We start from the raw sequence: 22,937 nt of genomic DNA, 5'->3' as shown, positions 1-22,937 counted from the left end.
GGTCACGACGGGCCTTCATGGACTCCGTCGTCCCATACTCTGCAGATTCTTTTGCTTCTCTCTTCATTACCCTCGACGACAGGTATGACGGATCGTCACAGGCACAACGTTCCGTCGAGGGTCTCCGTTCCATAACACTTAAACTCTTGGAATTAGGGTACTGGGACTACTTCTCTGATCTTCACGACGAACCAGCAGGACGGACCGTCATGGCTACAACGGTCCGTCATGCACTTCGTAACCCCACACTTGGTCAGACTTCCCCATCTTCCTTCAGCAGCTTCACTACGATGCCACCTACGGACCGTCACAGGCACGACGGACCGTCACAAGCTCCGTAGGTGGTAACTTTTCTGCATTTCTTGCTCAAAAACTTCCGCGTTCATCTTTAGACAGATTTCCTGCAAATAAAGAGAAACTTATTTAAAAATTAATACAAAAAGGCTTTTAGACACACACTAAACTTAAGGAAAATGCATTAAAATACCGTGAAACCACGGTATATCAAAGCCATACAAGAGGAGAAATGGAATGTGAGGATGAATTGGGTAAGCGCCAATTCTCTTTTGAGAGAGATGGAGAGTATGACCCTGATTTTTTTTTTTGTAAAGAGACAAATAATTTAGAAATAATCAAAGATTTTCAAATTTAGCCTATTGGATGGTCAACTATATTATAAGTCTAGCCAATTGAATTTTGTATATATCCATGTCCATAACTAAATTAATTATATATTTAGGCCATAATTGAAATAAGATAAATTATTATCAATTAATTATTTAGCTTCTTAATTTAAATAATATAAAATAATGGGAAACTTGTGTAACTAGGCAAATTTTGTAACTTATTTATTGAAAATAGTTATGGTTTAAAAATATCTTTTTTTTTAAAAAAAAATTATTTGTATAGCAATTTAATGGAATCCTAAGTTAGTTTCTAATTTAACTCATATTAAGGCCACTATTTAAGACACGCTCTCAAATTTTCAAAATATTTCAAAACCAAAAATTTTCCCTCATTTAATTCTCCATTTCAACAGTTCTTCGATTTTCATAACCTCTACCTCTCTCTCATCAAACAGTGACAATTTTTTCCTTTAAGAAATTAGCGAAAATCTCCCAAAAGATTTACTCCACAATCCCATTGATCCATTGTCATGACCCAGGGATACACCTTAGAAGTAACGTGACGTACTTGAACTCGAAAGGGTCTCATACAAGCCCTTAACACATCATAACATCGAATAATAATAAAGTACGTAATTTTAAAAACTTTAACGCTACAACCGAAGTTTCTTTATAAAAACGTAAGTTCCACTACACTTTGTTTCAAACCATCTAAATTTAAATTTGAATTAAAAGCCTTGGGACACAACCCATACAATAGTCTCAAACATGAAAATAAAATACATAAAAGAAATAATGGCTTTTTCCTCGAAGATATGAGGACTCACCCAAATCTTGAACTCCTTGATCCTTAGAAACCTATACTCAAGAATGGAACTCAAATCTCAAAAAACTCCATTTGATAAGAATGTAGGAAAAGTATGTGCTAGTACAAAAGTACTAAATATGATAGCTAACACAACATCATAAGATCATAATATCATAAGGTTTAGTCAACATAAGACATATCCAATAATTTATGAAATATAAACTATAAGCATAAGAGACAATATCATACCATAAGTAAAGTCTCCAACATAAGCATTCTCCAACATAAGCATCATATAAGCATTTCTTCCCCCTTAGTCTTTCATATCATAAGAGAACCATTTCAAGTAACCTTAAAGCACGCATACTTGTGCAAGACATGAATAAGACCCCATAATCCCATCCAGTCTATGTATCCCTTTTGCTCTTCATAAATATAGTTCATACCACTAGTCAAGTCTTAGATTTTCATAAGTAGCTTCAAGTCGTACTAGTGCAATGTATGAGTAACATCCTATAATCCCACCTCACACTAAGTACCACCTTAGGCCATCATACATACTTACCATCTTAGGACCTCATCCTTAACTTACTTCTCCTAACGAAGGGAATCTCTCACCTTTAGTGAATCATAACAAGGAAGGCAACTATAGCACAATCCTACGTAAACATATATCATATAAGAGAACACTTCCTTAGGTCACCTTAAGTTATACTTGTGCAATTCATGAATAAGACGCCATAATTATATCCATGCTAAGTACTACTTTTAGGTCCTTATACTCATGCTTCTTGACTTGGAAACTAGTCCCTCTCTTTGAACCTTAGAACGCCATAAGGTACTTCCTTAAGCACATCTTAGCTTATTTATTAGGTTGAACCCTGTGATATACTTGTTTAATCATGTCTAAGTTCATTAGTGCTTTTGAAAACTTAGAGATACTTCTCGAGTATGTGTTAGTTTATTAGATATGGATCTAGGTGTGGTTTCCCTTTAAATTTGGAGGCCGGACCCTACCTAGTGTGACACTCCATCTCATTGTCAAAATCCAGTTGGGGCCAAGCATACACCCCAAGCTTTACCATTAGGACTTGTTTAACGTTTATGTCTTATGGATGGATTTCCTTGACAATCAATCCATGTTCAAGGGATTCTATCACTTTATACATTCAAGCAATTATAAGGTAGGTTAGGTAAGTATAGGCTTTTGACCACAATTCTACATATTAGACTTTTATTCATCACATTAACTTTACTCTCAAAGCATGAGTGATTCAATATTCATGACTACAAGCCTTACTATCAAAGCTTTACTTCACACAATGATCATGCATATTCGTACCTAGATTTCAAGACATTCTAGTCAAAATTTATCATATAAGTTCAATATCAAGATTTAATAGTCATGATTCACAAGGTATACTATAAGTTACCCCCATACGTGTTCACATATCTATATTCATGAACAATTACCATATAATTCGTCTCAATATATAAATCCTCAATTTCAACCTTCATGGCATAAACTCACATAATATGAGTTTCATCAATTAGACTAAGGTTAACCATGGAAAACATATAAATTCATCATAATATCATGATTAAATATGTAAACAATCATAAACAAGCACTATCCCGTTAATTAGAATCATACTTAACTCTACCCACAAAATAGATGAGTAAGGTATTATACCTTGATTATAAAGCCCTCACAAAGCTTGTATCAATAGAGGAAGTTGATCCAGCTTGACCATTTCTTCCTTTTCTTTTCTTGGGTTTTCTAGAGAGAGAATTTTTGAGAAGATGAACTTTGGGATCTTTTTTTGTTTTGGAATTAATGAATTAGTTGGGGTGGTTATTTAATTAAAAGACTTTATATATGTGTTTAAAGTCCATATAAAACGACCCCCACTTAAAACTTATTATAAAGCAATTTACTATAAAGTCCCTCACTAGATAGTCCAATTCCGGACACCACGACAGGGTTCACGAGCCATGGTCTTTGTAAATGGCTATGGCTTGGTGTATTGTCTGCACAATGGTAAGGCATGACCAAGAGCCTTTTCCCACGAACTATAGTCAAGACCACTGGTCGTGAAGTGGCTTGTGATCCATGATCCAGTGACTTGGCTCCAAGAACTTGCCTCCCACAAAGCTAATGCACCTTCACGAGGCCTCCTACGATTCGTGGTCAAGACTAATGGCCATAATTGTGTCCATGAAGTTGCGTAGTGCTTGATAAGGTTGGGGCAGCCTTGGCCTTTGGCTTGTGCCTTGTCCCTTTGACTTGGAACTTTCCTTTTAACCTTTACTCTTGTAGCCCTCAAATAAACCCTAGATGGTCTAATAAGATATAGGAAGTCATGTTACGATTTTCTAACCCTTGCTTCAAACTCTAAAACCTTCATGTAAAGCTCTAGTTTAGTCTACAAATTATTGGAATGTTACAATATCTCCCATTTGGTTTAATTCATCCTCGAATGACGATTTAAGCAATTCTTAAAAGAAAAAACTATATACTGGCAGCCCATCATGCATGCAACTCATATAAATTCACATAGACAAAGGAAGAAAACTTCAATTCTGAACTAAGCTTACTCAATGCAACATAAGGAAGTAGGAACTACATCTACCAACCCAAAATGCATGAAATTCTATATCTATTCATTTTTCAAGGAAGAATTACTATCTCCTTGATAAAAACATGCGCATCATATACTCATGGAGCCTAAATGCAATTTACTCTCAAAAAGAATTTATTCAAGAAGGAATCTTTTAACTCAGAACTAAGGCATTCTCATTAATTCATCTTATGAAATCTATATGCAACTCTACTCGAATGCACTTATACGTGGGGAAAAACAATGCACATAAGTCATTTCTATCAAGACCTAAATTTTTTTTTTAGAACATGCATATAAGGAAATCAAGGCAACACATAAACACACAATAACCTCGCTAAATAGGCGTACCATCTCCCCTTTGGTAGCAAGCCTATACAAACTCTTCTAAACATCATTCATGCTAAAGACAACTTGAAGGTCAAACATAAAAATTCACAAAAGACATGAAATCCGGAATCTACTAAAGCATAAAACACATAACAATAGCAACATGAGGAGATCACTTTTGATCATTTTTATCTTGGAGTACATAGAACCTATTCTTCTTTAAAGTCTCCGAATCTATACCACAGGTGATAACTTGCTTATCCTCTCTTCCCTTAGCCTTAAGAACCGGGCAATCTCTCATTTTGTGCCCACTCTTCCCACAACCATAACAATCATCCATGTCGGCTAGACACTTACCATACTGACTCCTTCCACACTTGGTACAAGTGGACCTAGTTAAATACCTTTATTTTGGTCAAATCTAGGGGTGTAGGAAGAATCTTGAATGGGATACCTTTGCTTAGACTTCGGCCTACCTTGTCCATCAGACTTACTATTTGAAAAGTTCCCATCGCTGGTCCTAGCCTTTTTTGCTACCTATTTATCTTCTTGAGTTTTGACTCCTTAATTTGTTGATCATACACCATAATCCTAGGGATATCCATGTCATCAATAAGCATTGTCGTATGACATTCTTCTACAACTAAGTCAGACAAGCCTGTCAAGAAACTACTCATCCTATTTCTCAAATTTGCCACCGTAGATGGAGTCATGGAGCATATGCTTGGATAGTAGGTAAATTTCAAGGCATGCTTCTGAATATTTATGCTACCTTGCCTAAGGTTGATAAACTCTTCCAACTTAGCCTTCCTCAACTCTTGGGGAAATAACCTATCAAGGTATGCTTTTTTGAACCCTTCCAACTCTATTAGGCGCGCTTTTACCAGCCTATTGTCCTTCCATTGTTCATTCCAAATTCTTGCTACATCTCTCAATTGATAACAGACTAGTTACTCTTTCTCTGCCAAAGTCAATCCCATGATAGCATGCTCCTTGTACACCTCATCTATAAAGCCTTGAGGATCTTCCTCCACTTTGGAGACATAAAACTCCAAAGGGTCCATCCTAAAAAACTCTCTCACCCTTAAAGTCGCATAATTCACATTACGGTTCACCGAAGCTACCATCCCTCTATTGTCTCGTGCAACATTTGGAAAGCTGATCTAATCTCCACACCCAAAATAGCTGAAGGATCAATTGGGGATCGGGGAGAAACTCATTATCCATATTTTCTTCCTCATTTTTCGTAGCATTTGCCCTTGTATTAGGCATATTTTGAAAATCAACGAGCATGGAATGGAAGACGGACTTACTAGAGTCAAACTCTATGGCACAACATAGAGAATGAAGAAGTGAAGCTTCCTAAGCATCCAATAGCCTCCTATTCATAAATGTGGCGCGCTTCACATTTATGAACAAGATTCTACTAGACTTGGTTTGAGACAATCCTAGAACAATTCAAAACCTTGTGATTTGATTACCAAGTTTGTCACGACCACCCTAGAAGTAACATGGCGTACTTGACCCCAAAGAGGTCTCATACAAACCCTTACCACATCATAACATAAGATAAATAAAAGTACATAAAAATATTAATATGGTACCCTAAAATCGAAGTATTTTATAAAATAGGAAGTTTTGCTACATTTTGTCTCAAACCATCTAAATTGCAACTTTGAATTAAAAGCCTCTGGAACGCAGCCCATACAATAGTCTCAAATATGAAAATAAAATACATAAAGGAAATAGTGGCTTTGTCCTCGAAGATATGAGGACTCACCCGAATCTTCAAATTCTTTTTCCTTAGAAATCTATCCTTAAGAATGAAATTAAATCTCTAAACCCTATATTTGATGATAATGTGGGTAAAGTATGTGTTCGTATAAAAGTACTAAATATGATAGCTAGCACAACATCATAAGATCATAATATCATAAGGGTTAGTCAACATAAAACATAATTCAATACTTCATGAAACATAAATTATAAGCATAAGAGATAATATCATAAAGATAAGTAAATTCTCCAACATAAGCATCATATAAGCATTTCTCCCCCCTTAGTCTTTCATATCATAGGAGAACCATTTCAAGTAACCTTAAAGCATACTTGTGCAAGGCATGAATAAGACCCCATAATCCCATCCAGTCTAAGTATCCCTTTTGGTATTCATAAACATAGTTCATGCCACTAGTCAAGTCTTAGATTCTCACAAGTAGCTTCAAGTCATTCTTGCGCAATGTATGAGTAAGACCCCATAATCCCACTCACACTAAGTACCACCTTAGGGAATCATACATTCTTACCATTTTAGGTACTCATCCTTAACTTACTTCTCATAACCAAGGGAATCTCACACCTTTAGTCAATCATAACAAGGACGGAAGATATGGCACAATCCTATCTAAACATACATCATATAAGAGAACACTTACTCAGGCCACCTTAAGTTATACTTGTGCAAAGTGTGAATAAGACCCCATAATACTATCCATGCTAAGTACCACTTTATGTCCTTATACTCATACTTCTTGACTTGGGAACTAGTCCCTCTCTTTGAACCTTATAGCACTATGAGGTACTTCCTTAAGCACATCTTACTTCATTTATTAGGTTGAGCCCTATGAGATACTTTTTTGAGTATTTCTAAGTTCATTAATGCTTTTGAACACTTGGAGATACTTTTTCAAGTATGTCTTGGTTCATTGGATATGCAAATTGCTACTATAAACCCTGAATCCACTATGTGATCACTTCCATCTCATGAGACCCAAATTTGGGAAAGCTCGAACTTTACTATGTGAGAGTTCCCCCTTTTTTATTGGATATTTCTAACATCAACTAGGTGTAGTTCTCCTTGCAACTTGATACCGGACCCTATCTTGTGTGACACTTCATTTCATTGTTAATATCCACTTGGGGCCAAGCATAAACCACAAGATTTATTATTAAGCTTTTCTTGACATTCATGTCTCATGGAAGGATTTCATTGACAATTGATCCATTTTCAATTTATTCCTCACTTTATACATTCAAGCATTTATAAAGTAGGTTAGGTGAGTATACGCCTTTCGACACAATTTACCTATTAGACGTCTATTCATCACATTAACTTTACTTTCAAAGCCTTAGTGATTCAACATTCATGAATACAAGCCTTACTCTGAAAGCTTTATTTCACACAATCATCATATTCATATCTAGATTTCAAGACATTCTAGTCATAAGCTTTATCTTTAAGCGATTCTAGTCATAATTCATCATATAAGTTCAATCTCAAGTTTAAATAGTCATGATTCATAATTTATACTATAAGCTACCCCCGTACGTGTTCACATGTCTATATTCATGAACAATTACCATACAATTCATCTATATTAGAAGATCAATCTATAAATCCTCAATTTGACCCTCATGGTATAAACCCACATAATATCAATTTCATCAATTAGACTAGGGCTAACCAAAGGAACATGTATATTCATCATCATATCATGATTCAATACTTAAACAATCATAAACAAGTACTATCCCCTTAATTGGAATCACACTCAACTCTGCCTACAACATACGAAGAATCACTAACTAGAATTGGGTTTTATTTTCACAATTGGGGAAAATCTAGGGGGATTTATGGATGGAAGAACCATAGATGAATAAGCTATCATACCTTGATTATAAAGCCCTCACAAAACTTGTATCATTTGAGGAAGTTGACCTAGCTTGAAACTCCTCCTCCTCCTTATTCTTTGAACTTCCTCCTCCTTCTCCTCTTCCTCCTCCCCTCCTCTTCCTCCCCTCCCCCTTCCCCCTCCTCCCCCTCACCCTCCTTCTCTTCCTTTTCCCCTCCCTCTTCTCTCCTCTTACTCCTCTGATTCTTTTTTCTTCTAGAGACATGATTTTTGAGAAAATGAACTATGGGATCAATTAATCACTTAGTTAGGGTGTTTAATGACTTAAAATACTTTGTATAGATGTATAAAGTCCATAAAAAGGAGCCCCACTCAAAACTAATTAAAAATGAATTTACTAAAAAGTCCCTCACTAGGTATCCCACTCCCAGGCACCATGACAGGGCTCACGAGTCGTGGTCCTTGAGCAATGGCTATGGCTTGGTTTATTGGCCTCCACAAGCTAAGGAATGACCACGAGCCTTCCCACAAATCGTGTACAAGACCACTGCCCTGAGTGGATCGTGGTCCATGATCCAGTGGCTTAGCTACAAGGACTTTCCTCTAACAAAGCTAAGGCACCTTCACGAGGCCACCCACGAGCCGTGGTCAAGAACACTGTCGTGGTGGTGGCCATTAAGTTGGGGCAATTCTTGCCAAAGTTGGGGCAGCCTTGGCCTTTTTCTGGTCTCTTGCCCCTTCGCATGCACTTGCCTTTTATCCTTGACTTTTGTAGCCCTCAACTAAACCCTAGATGGTCTGCTAAGCTATGGGAAGTCATTTTATGATTCTAACCCTTGCTTCAAACTCTAAAACCTTCACATAAAGCTCTAGTTTAGTCTATAAATTTCCAGAGTGTATCATCCAATTATATTATTTTTGGTATGTGTTCTTAGAGGATCCAGAATGTGTATCAAATCAATAAAGAGAAGGGGAGAGAAAATTAGATCAATTTTTGTGGGGAAACCTATTGAAAGATGGTGGAATTTGAAATCCTTGGAGATATACAGGCTGCCATTGAAATTCAAAGAAAACGCTCATATCCAACCATCTTCAAATTTCTCCTCCTTTCCAAGCATAAGTAACAAAGGGTTTGAAATCTTTGAAAGACATAAACGAAGAGAAAGGGAACGTGAGAGAGATCAGGATAAGTGTCACACCTACGGATAGGATTGCACTTTCCTGAGAGAGATGAAGAGCACAGGTGCAAGTTTTTTTGGGTAAAAAGACGAGTAATTTTAGAAATAGTCAAATATTTTCAAATTTAGCTGATTGGAGGGTTAATTATATTATAACTCTAGCAATTGAATATTGAATATTAAATATGTCCATAATTAAATTAATTGTTCATTTCCTTCATAATTGAAATCAGATAAATTATTATCAATGAACTATTGAGCTTCTTAATTTAAACAAGGGAAAATAATGTAACTAGGCAAAATTTGTAACTTATTTTTCGAAACATAGCCACTGGCAAAAAATTGTGTAAAAATAGAGCAATACTTTATTTTAATTGCAAATTAATGGTATCCATAGTTAGTTCCTAATTTAACTCATATTAAGACAACTATTTAAAGAACACACGTTCTCTTTATGTTATTTCCTAATATTTCAAAACGAAAAAAGTTCTCTCGCATTCAAGTCCCTTTTTCAATAATTCTTCAATTTTCGCCACTTCTACTTCTCTCTCATCAAAAGGTAACATTTTTTTCTTCCAGAAATTGGAAAAAATCTCCCCAAAAAATTTCACAACAATCATATTAATTCAGGTATTTTATATATTTTTTTGTATGTCCTTAGACGATCCGAACTATGTTCCAAATTAGTGAAAATAAGGGTGGATAAATTAGGTCATTTTTGGGGAAAACCTGTTGAAAGAGGGAGGAATTTGAATTCCTTGGAGAAATAAGGTACGAGGTTTTTGGTAGTAAAACTCGACGGACAAAGCTCATATCGAAATGTTTACAAATTTCTCCTCCATTACAAGGCTACAAAATGAAGCTTTTGACATCTTTAAAGCCATACATGAGGAGAAAGTGAATGTGAGGGTGATTGGGGTAGGCAGCACCTAGGGTTAGAGTTTCTCTCTGTTTAAAGAGATGAAGAGGACGAGCATGAGTTTTTTTTTGTAACGAGGCGAGTAATTTATGAAACAATCAAAGATTTTAAAGTTCAACTGATTGGAGGGTTAGTTATATTATAAGTCTGGTCGATTGAATTTTGAATATGTCCATAATTAAGTTAATTGTTGATTTCGGCCATGACTGAATAAGCTGAATTATGATTAATTAATGGAAAAATGCACAAGTACCCTCTCAACTATACACCAAATTCCAACGACACACCTTAACTATACATGAGACCTATTACTCCAGATTTTTTTTGAAGTGTAATAAACGCACCCTTTCATGCTGAGGTGGCACAGACAATGTGTTCACTCTCTTAGAGGCACGTGAGATACAGAAAAAGGTATTAAACTCTGATTAATATGGACATGTGTTAATTTTTAATTGGACATTTTATAATTAATTAGTAGATATAGTTAATTAACTTTAAATCTTAAATTGATATTTTTTGTAGTTAATTAACTTTAAATCTTAAATTTGTCGTAAAACAAGAGGAAAATATAAGAATACTAAACAATATAGGCAGACAAGTGGTGATGGAAAATAAAATCTCTTCAAGTGTGTACTTCATAAGGGTAAAGATTACCCTTTTATAGGATTTAGAAACATCCGTTTAAATCTTTTAATAAATATGTTAGTATAACTTTAAGAGTTACATTAAATAGGTTCATTATGTTAGTTTATTGATGAAAGAAACATCCATATTTAAATATTTTTGTAACACTCCCCCTTGGATGTTTATAGATAATGTGGCTCGTTAAAACCTTATTAGGAAAAACCCCATGGAAAAAGCCTAGTGAAGGAAAAAGAGTACACATATCTGGTAATACGCTTTGAGTACTACCTCATTAAGAACATTACCAGGAGAACCCAATGGGACAAAACCATGGCTAAGGAAAAAAGAGTACAGGGGGTGTATTTACTCCCCCTGATGAAAAGCTTATTTGATATCTTAGAGATGACGCATCTCAATCTTATATCTTAGCTTCTCAAATGTAAATGTTGGCAATGCCGTAGTGAATAAATCTGCAAGATTATCACTCGAACTAAGGGTGGGCGTTCGGTTCTTTAGTTCGGTTTAATCAAATTTCGTTTCGGTTCTTTGGTATTCGGTTTTAGAAAAGTGTGCACCATATTTTATAACAAACTAGATTGGTTCGGTTCGGTTTTTCTACTTTGGTTTGGTTTAGTTTGGTGTTTTTAAATTGCTTTTCGGTGAGAATAAAAATAAAGAGGGAATATGATAAAGTGTTAAGAGTTTTATATGTACATTCAAAATAAAGAGGGCATAGATGATTTTTTAGCAAAGATGCCAAAGGATTTGTTTCTGTTTCTTAGCATAGATGACTGCCATTTTGCTAAAGCCTAAAGGCTTTCTTCCATACCGGAATGCTGAATGAATAAAGAAGAGAGCAAGCAGCCTAGCAAGCACGATGCCACAAATGAACAACTAAATAATAAGGACTCACAATGTACAATTGTACATAAGAAACAATAGTTCAACACTTTCTTGACATTATATTTGTTGCCATTTAAAAATTGAAAATTTAAATAAATGGGTCATGTAAATATTTTGAGTCAAAATTCAAAAATGTATAACTATTATTAATTAAGAAACATAATATAAATATTTTTAAATTTAGTAAATAAAACTTCGGTTCTTCGGTGCACCGCAGTTTCAGGACCCTTGAGCCGAACTCTGAACTGAAGAATTGAAGTTCCGAAAAAAGAAAAATGACACCGAATCAAAACACTGAAGAACCGAAATTTTTTGATTCGGTTCGGTTTTTTGATATTTGTACCCACCCCTAAATCGATCGAATCTGTTTAACATTTATCTCACCATTTTATTGAAGATCGTGTGTGAAAAAGAACTTAGGTGAAATATGCTTCATTTGATCTCCTTCGATATATCCTCCCTTTAACTTAGCTATGCAAGTAACATTATCTTCATTCAACATTGTTGTAGTCTTTATTTGCACAGAAAGACCCGCATAATATCAAAATGTGTTGAGTCATTGATCTTAACCATATACATTCTCGACTGGCTTCATGAATCGCTATAATATCTGCATGATTCGAAGAAGTAGCAACTATTATTTACTTCATCGAACGCCATGATATAACTGTACCTCCATATGTGAATAAGTATCCTGTCTGAGATCTAGCTTTATCTGGATTAGACAAATATCCTGCATCTGCATAACTGATCAATTCTGACTAGGATGCATTAGAATAAAACTATTCCATATCAAATGTTCCTTGAAGATATCTGAATATATGTTTAACACCTTTCCAATGTCTTCTTGTTGGAGATGAATTGAATCTCGCCAATAAACTTACTGCGAAATAAATATCTGATCGGGTATTGTTGGAAAGGTACATTAGTTCCCAAATAGCACTGAGATATGGTGTTTCATCACCATGAACCTTTGTATCCTTTTCTTGAGGTCGGAATGGATCTTTATTTATTCAAGAAAATCTCACAACCATCGGGATACTTAATGTGTGTGATTTATCCATGTAAAATCTTTTCAAAACCTTTTCAGTATATGTTGATTGATGGATAAATATTTCATTTGTCAAATGTTCAATCTGAAGTCCAAGACAAAATTTTGTCTTACCAAGATCTTTCATTTCAAATTCTTTCTTCAAACACTCAACGACTTTTGAAAGCTCTTTAGGAGTTCCAATGATGTTCAAGTCATCAATATAAATAGATATTATTACAAATTTAGACTTTGAACTTCGTATAAAAATACAAGGACAAATAGGGTCATTCTTATACCCTTCATTTAGCATGTATTTGCTTAGACAATTATACCACATTCTCCTTGATTGTTTCAATCTATATAAAGATTTCTGAAGTTTTATAGAATAACTTTCTTTTGAATTTTTATATACTTCAAGCACATTGAGTGATTCAGGGATTTTCATAAAAATATTATGGTCTAGTGAGCAATAATAGGTTGTGACAACGTCTATTAGATGAATTTCAAGATTTTCATGAACTCTCATATTTATTAGAAGGTAATTGCATCTACCACAGGAGAGTATGTCATCTCATAATCAATTTCAGGCCTTTGCAAAAATCCTTGTGCAACAAGTCGTACTTTATATCTTATGACTTTACCATTTTCATTGTGTTTTTGCACAAAAACCTATTTTTGACCTATTCGCTTGACACTTTCAGGTGTTCGGACTATTGGTCCAAAAACTTCACGTTTTCAAGTAAAGCCAATTCTATTTGAATTGCTTCCTTCCATTTTAATCAATCATTTATCTGTCTACATTCATTGACAGATCTTGGTTCTAAATCTTCATTTTGTTGCATTATTTCAACTGCAACATTATAGGCAAAAACATTATCCACCACAATATTATTTTGATTTCATCTTTTTCTCGTCGAGACATAATTTATAAAGATTTCCTCATTCTCATTATTTTCAGGTACATGGACCTCCTCTGTGGTGTCATCATTTATTATGTCTCGGAGCTCTTCATGAGAAATTGCCTCTATATTATGATCATGTTGATAATTTATTCCTTTCCTTTTCCGAGGATTTTCATCCTTGGAACTAATTTTGGTCTACCATGTGTTAAGCGTGGTCCAAACTCATTTGCCTTAACATTTTGTCCTATAGGGACATCAACTCGAATTTGAGCATTAGCAGCTGGGATATATGATTTAGTAACCTGTGGAAGGTTAGTAAATGCATCCGGCAGTTGATTTGCAATATTTAGCAAATAAATTATCTTTTGAACCTCCTACTCACATTAATTTGTTCGAGGATATAAATGAGATAGAGAAAGTGAATTCGAATCAATCTTATTTCCCAACTACTTTTGTTCTCCCCCTAATGTTAGGTATACTGATTCATCGAAATGACATCAGAAAACCTTGCCGTAAATAAATCTCTAGTTCTAGGTTCCAAATATTTTATAATAGAACGAGATTCATACCCAACATATATCCCCAACCTTTTTTGAGGACCCATCTTTGTGCGTTGTGGTGGAGCAATTGGAACATATACCGCACAAATGAGAAATGTTTGGATCCCAACCAAAAATCAATTGTAATTGGGAGATGTCATGATAACTTGTTGGCCTTATGTGCACAAGTGCTGCTGCATGCAAAATAGCATGCCCCCAAACCGAAACAGGCAACTTTATTCTCATCACCAAGGGTCTAGCTATCAATTGAAGATGTTTAATCAATGACTCTTCTAAACCATTTTGAGAATGAACATGTACAACAGAATGTTCAATTGTTATTCTAATGGACAAACAATAATTATTAAATGTCTGATATGTAAATTCACCAGCATTATCAAGATGAATTGTTTTTATTGCATCATCTGGAAGTTATTCTTTTAACCTTATTATTTGAGCCAACAACCTCGCAAAAGCCATATCGCGAGTTCATAATAGGCATACATGAGACCATTTTGTAGATGAATCTATCAAGACCATATAATATTTAAATGGTCCATATGCAGGGTGAATAGGTCCACATATATCACCTTGTATCCGCTCCAGAAATGCAGGGGGTTCTACCCCAACCTTAACCATTAATGGTTTGATAACCAACTTTCATTGTGAACCAACAGCACAAGAGAATTCCTTTGATTGAAGAACATTTTGGTTTTTCAAAATATGCTTATGTGAATTCTCAATTACTTTGCGCATCATATTATAACCGGGATGGCCTAACCGATCATATCAAATGATAAAATCATTAGAATAAATAAATCTTTTATTTACTAGGGAATGTGATTCAACTGTACCAATATTTGGATGGTACAACCCCGAAGAAAGTGCTGACAATTTTACATGCACAGTTTTCTTACCGCATTTATTGTAGTGATATAAAGGTATTCCACCTTTCCTTCATTCGCAGTCTCAACGTGATAGTCATTTTGGTGAATAACCTTGAAACTTAACAAGTTTCTACGAGACTTACTACAATACAATGCATTATCAATTGCCAGTAATGTCCCTCCAGGTAGTAATAAGGTCGCTCTTCCAAAGCCGTAAATTAATTTTGTACAACCGGATATTGTATTAACATATGCCCATTTCATAACCAAATGAGATAAATATTTTTCTCTTAGTATCGTATGAGTTGTGGCACTTTCCAGAATACAAATATCTCTACTGATCATCTTGGATCCAACTAAAGACTGAAAAATTTTATTTATCTTCACAAGAATAAAACATACATAATAAGAAGTATGAAATTTTAAAAAGGAAATTTAAGTACATAAACTTTAATTAAGACATTAAAAATACATAAAAACATTATTCATTTCCTATCTCAATTATCAATATCAGTTGTGATCCCCAAAAAAGTCCTCAGCTTCCAGATGAGTAATATCATCGAGACCATTAAAAGCATCATCTTTCAATGCTAAGTTTGCCTCAAGATTCTCATCATATTTTTTAGCAGATCCTGCCTGAACATCATCTTTGAGAGTCAAATTGACTCTACCGGGGCATTAAAAGAGGAGACACCACCTTTATTTCCTTTCCTTTTAAAGGAATTCTGATACAGCCTGACAAAATGCTCATGTGCCCGACATTCATTTTTCCAGTGACCTTTAAGGCCAAAACGATGACAGTCATCTCCCTTTTCTTTAAAAGGATTATTTTGAGAACCTATATTGTTCTCTCCTTTGTTATGACCACCACCTCTACGATTATTATATCGTCTTTTACCTTTGCCACGCTCGCTCACATTATTCTGGCCCCGATTATTTTGTCTTATTCAGACTGGTCACGTGTATCAACTGTGTGTGCCTCTTGATGGAGCACTTCCATCGGGACGGGCTTCATGATTTTTCATCAAAAGGTCATTATGTTGCTCAGCCATGAGAAGGCATGAGATTAGTTCAGAGTATTTTTGAAAATCTTTTTCATGAATTGTTGTTGTAATATCATATTAGATGCATGAAAAGTAGTTAGTGTCTTTCCTAACATATCCTCATCTTATTGTTTCCCCGTATAATTTTAATTGGGAAGTTCTTACCAATAAAGCAAACTTATACTCAATTACGATTTAATAATCTTGAAACCATACGTGCATCCACTCATAACGAGCCTTTGGCAATACCGTTGCCTTGAGGTGGTCATACCTCAAACCTATCCACAATTCAAGTGGATCTTTCACTGTTAGCTATTCAACCTTCAGGCTTTCATCAAGATGATGACGAAGCAAAATCATAGCTTTTGGTTTATCCTGACTTGATGTTGTATTCCCTTCGATCATACTATCACCAAGACCCTTAGCGGTAAGGTGAATTTCAGCATCAAGTACCCATGACAAATAATTCTTTTCAAAAATGTCAAGTGCCACAAATTCAAGTTTTGACAAATTTGACATGATGAAAACTATCATAAAATAATTGAGTTAATATTATGATGTCGGTTTCTTTACAATAAGTTGTAAAAGTAATATTTCAAATGATTAAGAATCAGTATAGAATATAATATATGCATGAACATGGGATGTTACAAAAGCATGTAACTCAAAAGTACGAAAAAGTAATTATTTTACAATATTTATTACTAGCTTATAGTTATTAATGACAAAGTTCTGTAAGATTTTTTAAGTGGTATTTAATATAATACTATTATTCTTTATGACACAGACCAATATTTATCATAAATTAATGACACAAAAAACATACGATTATCCTAACTAGCATGTTATTGTAATTTAGATTTATAAGTTACTAACATATAAACAACATAAAAATATAAACGTGAGTGTTTTTATTATTATGCCTAGTAAAGTATTATAATAATACCTAAAGCAAGTTATATATGCAGTAATAGAAATATTAATCAAATATTTATGCAAGTCCTATTAGAGATGTTATATGTCACATCCGGGAAAGCCCCCTGGACGTAACCGGCATCGTCGTCCTCTTTGAGGACTAAGACTAGCCTCTTAGCTTACATCATTACATTCATAGGTCAAAATTAGCGGAAATTTAAAATTTTTTACTACTTCTACATTGAGGTTTACATAAACCTCTACATACACATAATAGATATATATCGAGTATTTATAGACCCTTTGTATAGGAAGATTACTTAGTCTTCTGCTTTTATTGCACATAGATATTGCACATAGATATATAAAATATAACATAGTCTCAAATAGCCGTCTCATCTCATAACCATCTAATAAGAGTATATCAAATTGGGCCTAGCCCATATATAAATACAATAAGACCACATATAGGTCATACAATGTTTAGTATCCAAATGAAAAGGAAAGAAACATAATAGTCTTAAGACTAAAGCAACATCATAGGCTTGACAGTGGCATTGCCCTTGGAAAGTAAGAACCTACCCAACTTGGATCATCAAGAATTTCAAGTCTTCTTCAAAGTCGTCTCCAAAAGTCTGTGAACGACCGGAACCTAAGATGTTGGGGAAAAGGAAGAAATGGGGTTAGTACACCACTTGTACTAAGTATGAGACCATATGCACACATAATATGCACTTTACATTGAAAACCTTTATTCACCTTCAACAATACCATACCAAATCAATAGAGCATATTCATTAAGTCATAGGCATGTACATCACAATACCAACAACATCAAATCTAGTCAAGTCAACATGCATATCATGTAATTGAATACATAGTCAAGTAACTCTATTATCAAGTCATAAATAACCACAAGCATGAATAAGAGTTCATTATAACAACCGAAGCAAGACAATTACCAACAACCCCTATCAAGTCAACAAGTGCAATGACGAAGCAAAGCCCCATAAGCTTACTCAATCAAATAACTCAACAAGAATCATGACCAACATCCCACTTCACATAGCATGGTATTTAAAAGTACATATCATCATACTTTAACAATGTAGACCAACATGTATTCATAAGTGAAACTAATCAACATATAGTATCAACAATGTGCAAGTTCATCCTATACATATCGTACACCATCATAAACATATTCATACATAAGAACATCCTCCTAAGACTTCTCTCAAGGCTAACTAGTGCAATGTTTAGATAGAGTCCCATACCCCTACCTAGACTAAGCTAAACCCCTTAGGTTATCTTAGTTAGAGTTCATTCCTTTACTTCATTTTACCGTTTGGGAACATCTTGCCCTAACTGACTTAGACCACATGAGCTAATGTGGAATCCGGTGTCATGGAACCCTACACCAAAAGAAGGCGGACTACTTGTCAAGGTAGTACCAAAACATGAACATAGCAACTACGTGGATCCACTAATTAGTATTCCTATGTGGAAAACATAGTTCAAGAACTAGGAGATATAGTTGGGAACCTCTTTATGCTACATGCATTTTAGTCTCCAATCTCAAGAGTACATTAGTGATCCTACCTTTCCTATGTGGGAAGGGACGCTTCTCACTCTAGTTCACTCGGTTCTAAGCTAGAGTCCCTTTTGAAATGTCTTTAATGTCTTTATTTATCATCACAGCTTAATGTAGGTCATAGATTCTAACTTTGTATAAACGTCATAATTATCATAGCTCAATAAGAATTTCATGAGTATAGTCCTTTCATTACAATTCATATAAGTGAAGTTAACATATTTACATATCACTTCATAATAAGGTACATTTGGTAAATCATTCACTATCCTTATAACATTTACATCTTATCAAGCACCTCACAAACCATAGTCAATACATTTCAATAAAACATCATACCAACCCTATCAATCCTAATACAAAGTATACTCCAGTACAACATCATGACTTAATCACAATTAACCATAATTAAAGTAAAGAATAGGGATCACAAGACTTACCAAGTCTCCTTCATAAATTCATCATCAAGGTCTTACCATCAACCCTTACTCAACCCAATTAGGGTTTAGTATCATCATATAACCATTACCAACATGATGAAAAGGCTAATTGAATCACTATATCACAATTCATCACTAGTTCATGGCTTAAGATAATATATTTTGGTCATTTCATCACATACTTCATAACCTAGATAAACTTCTCAAGAACTAGTATGATAGGACTATAATTCATCCTAATTTAGTCATGATTGATACAACAACATCTTAGTATAGTAATTCCACCAATGACCAATTCAATTGAACCAACATTACTCAATTCATATCAAGATCACAACCTAGGGTTAAGAGGTAAATGTCATCTTCTACAAACTAGACCAATCCATCAAGATATATCATGATTGAGTTAAATTACATGTTAATATATTCATAATATCCAAAATAAATCATACACAAAGTAATCCATAACATCAATTTCGAGATTGGATGAAACCCACTTGAAAACCCAACTTTTGAAATCAATTTGATGGAACCCTTTGAGGATGGTGGTCTCAAAGGTGAAAGAGATCTCATACCTTAATAATTGATGAATATTGATGGACAAACTTGACTCTTTTTAGCCCTTAAACCCTCTCCTAGCTTGGTTTTCAATGGAGTTCTTCACTAGAGAGAGAAAGAAGAGAGAAGGAAGAGAGTTTTGGGTTCGGGAATTATGAGAGTTTTAGTTAGGCTAATTAGGATAGGGCTTTATGTAGGGGGTTAACTAACTTAATTAGATCTCCCCTAACCCCTAATTAACTTCCTAACTAAGCAAATAAATTAATTAACCTAAGTGAAAACGTCCAGTGAAAGTTAGTCATCACAGACGACACCATGATCGACGGATTGTGGGTCGATCGATGACCACTCCCCCTTCCGTGTTGCACATCCATTGGTAAGTTTAGAAACTGTGCAAAAGAGGCCCTTCAATAATTTTTTCTAAGTGTCCACCGACTGAGGCAATCGACGCCCCGTCAATTGGACCACGAGCTATCTGTGGCATCCGTTGGTGACACTGTCCATTGACAACTTTTAGTCACTTTTGCAAAGGTCCTCCACAACAGCCCTTTGGTTGGTCCTTGGAGAGTCGTGCTCAGACGTTTCGACTATGAACTGCCTCTAATACGTGTTGGACACCCTTCCACCAATGTTCATCATTTTCCGACTCCTAAAAGCTAGTCAAATAGGCTAAGGCACGCTAGTACCTCGTTGAACTAGATTTCCGGACGTCATGGACGTTCTTGGATGTTTTGGTTTCTAGACTTCGTAAATGACTTATATTCATTAAAATGAACCTTAAAACATTGTCTAAACCTTATAAAACTTATGTTAGGCTCTAGAACACGTCTTGAATTTTCGAAGTGTTACATTATAAACACACAAATATATACTTGACTCTAAAATAAAGTTGATTAAATTTTAGGAATTAATTTCGAATTAAATATGTCTCAGTTGGTTAGAAACTCGTGCTGATAACGTACCGTAAAACAAGAGGAAAATTTAAGAATACTAAACAATATAGGAAGACAAGTGGTGATGGAAAATAAAATCTCTTCAAGTGTGTATTTCACAAGGGTAAAGATTACCCTTATTATCGGATTTAGAAACATCTGTTTACATCTTTTAACAAATGTGTAAGTATAACTTTAAGAGTTGCATTAAATAGGTTCATTACGTTAGTTTATTGATGAAAGAAACATCCACATTTAAATGGTTTTTGTAACAAAATTGATATTTTTGTACAATTAATTTTTTTTTATGAAATAGAATCAAATTTTCTCATTTTTCACAGCATATTTAAATTGTCAGAGAATTCTTTTCAGTGTTTTTCATTAATTTATATAGTATCCGAGAGAATCTTTTTCCTTTTTTACTCAAATAAATTACTTGAAATTCGCAAATGAAAAAAATTTCATATTAGGAATTTAATTAACGCAACATCAAAGAGCACAATTTAGATTAGAGTTTTTAAAAATAATTAAATAAATAATTTAATTACCATCCCTCTTAAATTTCCATGTCATACCCCTACCCCTACCCCCATCCCTCACCCTGCGCAGCCCACATCCCCATTCCTCCCCAAGCCCGCTTCAATTCTCCGACTATATGACATCCCATTCCTACCCCAACCTAATTTCCATGTCGCTTCAGTTCTCCATCAATAACACCCTCCCTCCTATTCTTCCCTTTTCACTTCAATCGGCCTTTATCTTAACCCAAATTCAATTAGAAAAAATGACCCCATTTTGAGTTTTTCTTGAATTAGAGTTCGAAATTTAGGTAGTTTCTTCAATGGTGATTTTGGACCATGTTTTATGAAATTTATTTGAATTATTTGGATTGAAAGAAAAATAAAATTGATAGTAGATATTAAATCCAGTGGTAGTGAAGGGATAAATTTGGTGGTGGATTATAATTTTCATGGTGATTGTTATGAGTTTATGGTTAAAATAAGTGATTTAGTGGTTATGGAGTGGGTGTTGATAATGAATAAGAAGGAATCAAATGGCATGAAATTTTATATGTTTTTTCACAGATCTGATCATTTATTGACGTGGCACAGATATATTTTTTATGTTATTATTTTTTGAAACTAGTAAGTTTGTATATTCAGCATTAAGGATATGTTATCCACCACCAAAAAGTTAACTACAGACTTCCTATTAGATCTATAATCTGATCAATATCTTATATACATAATTGTTTACACCAAAAGAGTAAAGATACAATACAATTCCACTTGACTTTATGAATGGGATCAGACTTATTTGAAAATCTGGCATTTCTCTCCCTCCATACTGACCACCATATACATGAGGGAATCAATCTACACCATCTCTTTTGGCTCTTACTTCCTCCTCTTCTCATCTAGTAGCTGAGAAGGTCTGATGTATGCTCAGGCATGACCCAACTATAGCCCGTAATGTTGAGAAACAAATTCCATAACTAAGCAGTGTACTTCCAATGCAAAAACGGTGCTTGTTTGTCTCCTCAATCACCATATACAGAAAACACCTAGGAACAAGTTGTCTTTCTTCTTCTGCAGAACTTCTTAGGTTAGGCAGGCCCTTTTGGTAACCAATCAAGTGAAGCACTTAACTTTGGTAGGAATGTTGTTTTTGTAGAAATAATTCCACTTGTATTGAGTATTTGTATTAGTCACGTGGAGACCTCTTGTGTAGGCACTCCTTACAGAAAATGTCCCATTACCATTGTGTTTCCAAAGAGGCATATGAACCTCTGTACTGCTAATAGAAACTTGCCCTATTTTCCAGTAACAAGGCTACCCTCTCTATTTCCTAATCATTTAAACACCTCCTAAAAGAGATATCCCACCCTTATGTGGACCAACACTCTTGGATTTTCATCTCTAGGTTTACACAAATAAGAAATAGGTCAGGGAAAGCCTCCTTTAAAGGACCTTGATAAAACTACCTCTCTCCAAAATTGTCTTTGATCCATTGCCAACCTTGAGGCAAATATTGTCTTCCATTGATTGCTATAAATTCCTAATATTTCTCCATACTCCCCACTCCATAGGTATTAGTTACCATTTCCATGCACCATGGGCTAGCTTCACCATACTTGGACACAATAACTTCCTTCCACAAAGCCTTATCCTCATTGATGTGTCTCCATAACCATTTCAATAGAAGACTCTCATTTTGCAGCCTAAGATTTATAATTCCCGTACCCCCATCTTTTTCACTAAGCAACATTGTTTCCCATTTCACCAAACAGTAACCCTTCCCCTTTTTATTCTCTTGCCACAAAAAATTCCTCCTTATGTTATCCGATTTTTTCACCACTTTTGTTGGGATTGGAAAAAGTGACATCAGATGAGTTGGTAGTGAATCAAGGACAAAGTTTATCAAGATCAATCTACCCCCCCCCCCCCCCAATT

This window comes from Solanum pennellii, chromosome 12, assembly GCF_001406875.1.
Source record: "Solanum pennellii chromosome 12, SPENNV200".
Taxonomy (NCBI): Eukaryota; Viridiplantae; Streptophyta; class Magnoliopsida; order Solanales; family Solanaceae; genus Solanum; species Solanum pennellii.
Note: the sequence above shows the minus strand (reverse complement) of the source record.